The sequence below is a fragment of the Folsomia candida genome, unplaced genomic scaffold (assembly GCF_002217175.1).
Source record: "Folsomia candida strain VU population unplaced genomic scaffold, ASM221717v1 Fcan01_Sc012, whole genome shotgun sequence".
Taxonomy (NCBI): Eukaryota; Metazoa; Arthropoda; class Collembola; order Entomobryomorpha; family Isotomidae; genus Folsomia; species Folsomia candida.
In genome coordinates this window covers 3,304,105-3,311,665 of record NW_019091204.1, presented here as the reverse complement: position 1 = coordinate 3,311,665, position 7,561 = coordinate 3,304,105, and positions in this window count along the sequence as shown.

Sequence of the window (7,561 nt, the reverse complement as noted above, 5' to 3'; positions counted from 1 at the left end):
TGAATTTCCAGTGCTTTAATTCAATTTAAAAACTGTAAAATTGAAATCTGCCAGCCTTTTCAAAACCATGCATTTTATTCGATTTCAAAGATTCTCCGTTAGAAATTTAAAAAAATATTAGCTATGTTTTTAAATGCTTTTGTAAATAATTTTAGTCAACAAGTAAACGGCCTGCCGGCCGCAACAGGGTAGAACTCTTAGGTCTATCCTGCTAACAATGGAACCTTTTTTCAAGCTACGCCGGGATCGACTAGTGAGTTATGTCAAAAAATCAAGCCAAAAATTAGGAGTCACATGACACCTATCTTTCCGTTGAATGGCCCCTTTGAAGAAAAATATTGGGGGTCACAGTTCGCACTTCTCCCTGGTTTTCGCCCCGTGGAGGAAAAAGCAAGGGAAAATTTGCTCAAAAATTGAACCTAACCGCCAATATTTTTCTTCAGAGGGGCCATTCAACGGAAATAGAAGTGTCATGTGACTCCTAATTTTTGGCTTGATTTTTTGACATAACTCACTAGTCGATCCCGGTGTAGCTTGAAAAGAGGTTCCATTGTAAGTATTGGAATTTCAAGTTATGGAAATTCAATATATTTAGTTATATGATTTCAATTAAAAGTCTGGCCCATTAAATGAGACCCCAAAGTATGTACATACATATTTAAATATTAATATGTGTCTAAATACGTGACTATGCCTGAATTTTATTTTTTTTTTATAAAACTTCAACAACATTAAGCATTATGACTTACTAAATACATGCATATGTAAGTATGTGATACGTAAAAGTTGACCTTTCGTTTGCCATATTTTTCCGTTTTCCATACATACATAATAAGAAAAGGACCGGGGACAAAATATTTATTTACGTATATTTACATATGTATTTATTTTCAACTTTTTTATCTAATAATGGTCGATGGTAAAGCTTTGCAGGTGTGTGTCCCAACTCGTATACATAAATATCTAAAGAAAGGTTTTCACATATAATCATCAATGTGCTTCACTAAACCGGGGTTTACAAAGACGTAAACCTCGCGACCACACGCTTTAAGCACAACCCCTAATAAAATAATTTAATCTTACAAGGGACACTCACGACCTGTCGTTTGAGTCCAGGGTACCCACCATGCTTTTTAGAATCTACTAGGACCCCAGATGAAGGATTCATTCATATTTCCGTGTAAAACTCATATTTGGCGCCGTGCCGTGGCGCCAAACTTAAAAATTTGCATTTTCGACCAATTTCAAACCCCCATAACTTTTGCAGATTATGTCGGATTTTCAAAATTTTATGCTTAAAATGATCACACAAGTCCAAATTTATGAGAAAAAAATAAAAATAAAAAATTTCGAATTTTTGAAATATTTTTAGCATTTTTCCGACGAACCCTCATTTCTAAGAAAATTACGAAATTTTGCGAAAATTTAAAAGCGAAAATTTTGGAAAAAATTTCATGGGATACGAAAGTTGAACTCCTTGTCATGATTTTTGCAAAAAATTTTGAAAATCCGCCCAGGATTTCAAAAGTTATGGCGGTTTCAAAAATAAAAACATTGAAATTTGGCGAATTTAGCGCCACGGCACGGCGCCAAATATGAGTTTTACACGGAAATATGAATGAATCCTTCATCTGGGGTCCTAGTAGATTCTAAAAAACATAGTGGATATCCTAGACTCAAACGACAGGTCGTGAGTGTCCCTTGTTAGTCGTTCAACAATAAAGTTTTCTTTACCGAAATATCAATCTATTTCAGTGTAACCGTCCCCTTTTTTGACCATTTTAAAAAACCTGCTTCGCAGTTATTTACACATGAATATCATATTTTCTGAAAAACAACTAAATAAACAGTTGTTTTTGAATTATTTCAAAACCTGCAAAATGCCTACTCGGAAATGGAAACGTTCTCCCCAGATTTTAAAAATATTGAAACCATTGCAACACCCCACGGATTTACTTTCGCCCGGATTATGGAAAATTATGGAGCAATATTTCACCATTTTTGGGCGGATCGGAATCCTCCCCTGGAATTTCGTGGTAACCTCGAGGCAACTGAATTTAGCGAAAAATTCCCCTTAAAGCGTGGGATTCTCAAATTTTCGTCCCTCCTCACAATCGCGCACACTTTGATGACCTTCGTTCTTCTGATGAAAAGTTACTATCAAACGAAAATAGTAGTACCGACACGTACGACGTTATCCGAACGTTCTTCATGTTCTACATTTGCTGCCTCTTCCCCGCTATCATACCGACTAGTTGGATTTTCGGTTTCCGGGCTGGACTAATTTGTCCCATAATCAATGCAATTATCCAAATGGAGTCAGTGGTAGCAGGTAGGTGGCAAAGAAGGGTGCTTTTTCACATAGTACATAAACTGGGATCATCATAAGGTTTAAAAAATTGGTTTTCGTTCTAAAGGCAGGCATTCCATTTTTTCCTGAAGTTTTTAATTCTGTCTTTATATTAACAGCCATTTGATTTGACTTCATTTATTTTGAAAGTCAATCTTTCTATAACCTTCTATAACCAATTAGTGTTAAGATTTTCCCGCATAGAACTATGTAACGTTTCAAAGCTTCAATTTCAGCAAAGATTGGTCACTTGCGTCAAGCATATTTTTATAAAATGTTATACCATTATTTTGTAAATTAACAGCCCTCGGAAAATCACGTGACTATGCGCAGGTTCACAAAATACTAGAATTTGCCGTTCTCCATGTAATCAAGATCGTCGCATTCATCCCGGTCACCGTACTTCCAGTCCTAGTCTGGCTTGATATGGATCCGGTGCGTGTCATCGGCTCTTTCCTGTCTCCGAAATCCAATCTCAACTTTGTCCTCATCGTCATAAGAGTTTGTGCTATGGCTCACGTGGGTAACGAAATTGCAAAGTCCGTCTGTGCCATTATCACCGTAGCAATAATAGTTTTACCTGCTTCAATTCAGATTATGTTGAGGTTGGTAAAAGTGTTGGACGGAAATTGCCTCCATCTCAACATCAAGTAGTCATGGTGTATAAACAGGCACAACTTTGGATTAAGACCTGTAATCAAAATTTTTGCGACTTTGCCCTCCCGCCATTAGTTTTCTTTGGCGTGGGAACCATAATCTTCACGAATTATTTGACCATTAGGCTTCCGGGCAAGGTACCAATTGCGATGTATTTCTTGTTCCCGATGACAACCATCGTCGGGGGGTAATCGTTCTGGGGCTTTTGCCACAGACGGCGGAGCTGCATGAGAAATCGGGGAACTTATTGAGATGTTTGAGGGGCAAGGGGATTACTAGGAAGGACCATAAATTGGTCCGTCCCATGGCCCCTGTGGGGCTTAGAATTGGACCTTTTGGCACTGCAGACAAGTCTTGGGTGTTAACGATTGCGTGGAATATTCCTATGTATACGATTAATTTGTTGCTAACGTTTCAAATATGTAGTTGTTGTTGTAGACGCGCAACATTAAGGAAGCTATTATTTCATCCACAGATTCAATTGCACTCAATTGCAATTCAATTGCATATTTATCTGTAGTGTTTCTCAACGGGTTCGAAATCCCTCATCAGAATGCGATACCTTCTACCCGTATCCGATAGATACCCGAACCCGATAATCCGATTTGTTTGGGAAGTGATCCGAATTCGAGAGGTCGAAAAAGATTATCTGTATTAAGATTGAAATCTAATTGTTCAATTTTGAATCAGCTTTTTGAATCATCCGAAGGTAAATCCGAATTCGAACCCGATAACATTCAGATGCAGGAAACCCAGACCTGATAACGACCCGAAACCCGATAACAACCCGAACCCGGTGAGAAAGTCTAGTTATCCCTTTAGATTTCCAAATATCAAGCTCCGCGTAAAACATACCTGTCTGTCAGTATACAAACCTGTGTACATTAGGCTATTACGCTTAAGATTGTGTTAGGAAGCTAATTTGGTGAACAGCATTATTGGACCTTTTTACTTTAACATTGGGTTCATAAAACTATTTATCTGGGCAACAGTTACCATAATTGGTTTTCACCTTCCATGCAAAATGGAATTTACTAATTTCGCACACAAATTTTCTTGCGATAAAATTTCCGACCGATATGAATATACGTGAATACCATTTAGTTATTACTACACGGTATTACTTCTCAATACCACTTTGGTAGAGTCACACATATACATATGAATACCGCTTGGTATTATTTTAGTACAAAATTTCTAAGAGGCTAGTGAATATTAATACATATGCAAAATAAGTAAAGTAGTACAAGACTTGATTCATTACTCCTTTAAATTGAATTAGAACTAACATAATATGCACAAAATTATATGAATAAGCTATTTAGTTAATACTGTAATACATATGGGCATACATACAAACGATGATATGTCTCCGAATGGTAAATATTTACTTAAATCTTATGACAACGTATTACATACATAATTATTTACATGTTAAGCAGACCGCAAGATAAGCGAGAAGAAAGTATGCACTTAGCTACCTAATCCATTTTGCCAGTGCAAATAAACTTTACTCAAGGTTATGATCCAATCTTATCTTTAATTTTTATAAATATTTCGTTTTTTATTCACTTTTTGAATGAATTTACATAAAAATTGGTTGGGAAATATTTTGTATGGCCATCAATCTTTTGTGCAGCATGTGAAACCAGCCCCGCAGTTCTCCCAAGCCACAATGGGCCAGGAGCCTAAAAATGTGGCCATTAAGGCGGTATCTTGAATTGGCTATTCACATATTTCAACGTGTAGTATAGAACCAACATGTCCTCCATGCAAAATATAAAACCAAATGTTACACCCACTCGGGTGTACCCGTGGGGTAAACTTTTCATAATACATTACGAAGATAGGGCGAACACATTTTCTAAAAACTTCACAAAACTTCACGCATTGCGCACTCAAAACTCATGCCATTAAATAGCCCATGGTGTGCTAAGTATACCCTGCTGCGACCGTCTGCGACCATCAAGCTTTATTCCTACCACACCCACTTTTAGTCATTAAAGTTAAAAAAATCAAATTTATGTTGAATTGCCTTTACTCAAGTATGCTTTAAGTATACTCACTCATTGGACTTTCTCAGCAAACTGAGGTGGTAGCAGGAACGTATTTTGGGTGTGAAAATCACACCCTCTGGTAGGGGAATCAAAATGAAAGACATTTCTTGCTGAAAGGCTTGATGGCCGATCTTGTCATGCTTAACAACATTGAAAGTTGAAATTCGGATTACTTTTCCAATTGTTGACCGATTTTCAAAGTGGCGACTGTTTTGGAAACCCTAGGTCAATGGGCGAAACATATATTTTCAGGTTTTTTTAATTCGACCACACCCCCTCGAAATTAAGGTCACAAGGTCAAGCAACTTGTAGAATCAAATTAACGAATACCGCAAAATTTCAAACAATAAAAATCGACGTGCATGTCGAAAAAATACCTCGACAGCCTGGCCACTACTAGCAATATTCAAATCGTCACATGCCACGCCCCCAGTGGGTGTGGCCCTCGACGACTTTTCGATTTTAAAGGAACCATTTCATGTTATATATCATTTTTCTCAGCTCGGCGAGGGAATCTCAACAGATTCATTAAAGTTTAGAAACCATACCCCCAGTGGGTGTGGTCCTCGGCAACTTTTAGATTTTAACGAAACCAAGTGATATGTCATTTTTCTCAGCTCGATGAGGGGATCTCGATGGAATGATTAAAATTTTGTCACCACACCCCCAGTGGGTGTGGCTCTAAGAAAATTCTCAATTTTAACGAGAACAATATCATGTGATATATCATTTTTCTCAGCTATACGAGTAGATATCCACAGAATAATTAGAATTTTGAAACCACGCCCCCAGTGGGTGCGGAATTCAGCGAGTTAAAGTTGGTTTCTCCGATTTTAAATTTCTCCCACACCGAAATAGCACTACCCGTATTTTTGCGTTTCCATGAAGGCTCGCGTTTTCGGTTGTGGGGGTTTAGAGGCCATTTTCAGCCCAAATTAAAATTTGTCAAAAACTTTTATGCTATATAATTTTAACGCTATATCATAAATGAAAGAACAAAACCATTTTTTCCCAAAAATTCCAAAAAAGATTAGAAAAATACATTTGTAAAGTTTAAGGCTCTGTATGCTATTTCAAAATTTTGAAAAATGCAGCAAGAAATTGTAAAAAATTACAAAGTTTGAAAGTGGGTTTTTCTTAATTTACGTAATGCAATTCAAATTATTTTGTCGAAATCCCCTCGTTTAGTTAAGAGAAATGATTTATTACATGACATTACGTGGTTTAGTCAAAATTGAAAAGTCGCTGATTTTTAGTATTCCGTCGAAACATCCTTGTTGAGCTGATAAGAATGATATAACACATGGCATGGTTTTATTAAAATCGACAATTTTCTGGGAACCACACCCACTGGGGGTGTGGTTTTCTAAATTTTAAGTATTCCGTCGATACCTATAATCAAGCTGAAAAGAATGACATATCACACTACATGGTTTCGTTAAAATCGACAATTTGCTTAGGGCCACACCCACTGGGGGTGTGGTGTCAAAATTATAATGATTCTGTCGAGGTCCCCTCGTTGAGCTGAGAAAAATGATATGTCACAGGACATGGTTTCGTTGAAATCGAAAAGTCGCAGAGGGCCACACCCTCTGGGGGTGTGGCATGTGACTATTAAAAATTTCCTCATATAATATATGCCTTAGGTTATTGTTGCACACCAAAATCTAGTTCTAGTTTCTTCAAATTCGGCTTCTATATATTTTTGGCCACAATTTTTTTAATCTGGCCCACTGTGCAAAGGTCTTACCTGGGGGATGTCCTCCAAGGCGTAGATCCTCCCGTTCACAGGGTCCGACGAGATCCATGTTCGCCTGATGGCTCAGCTTGTCGTTGCTGGGACGGGTGTGGCAGGGGGTGTCACCAGGCACGCAGGTGGGGGTGTGAGTGGACGAGGCTCACGTGGCGAATAAGCCTAAGGACACACTTAACTGGCCCTGGCACACCCGCGACCCAGATGGAAGAGGATCTAGATGCAGAGCGAGAGTGAGATACGTGGTGCACGGTTGGAAGCCAAAGAGGAACTCCAACTCACAGGATTATGTCAATCCTTATCCGTACTCAACCATCTTGTTACAATTTTGAGAGATATGTACGGACCCACTTACTTACACATACGCCTTTATACACAAGCATAAGCAGTGATGCAAAATAACCAAAATAAAATATTATTAAATAGGAATAACACGCCTCGTACTCGCTTAATTTAATTCATAATTGAATAAGTGAGATTTTTACTTCTTTGCATTAAAAATTCATACAAGCATTAATTTATAAATTCATTAACAGCAAATAAACATGGAAAAACTTAACTTACTTTCCATTTCGAAACCGTTGGTTATTCTGATTATTTGAAAACAAAGACCAAGACCCATGTGCATAAATAAATAAATAAAAATTAAAAAAAAAGTTTACTTAACACAGAATTTAAAGAGTACATATCCAGACCCACTTACTTAACTGGTAATAATACATTTTTTGATGCCGTGGTGCGTGT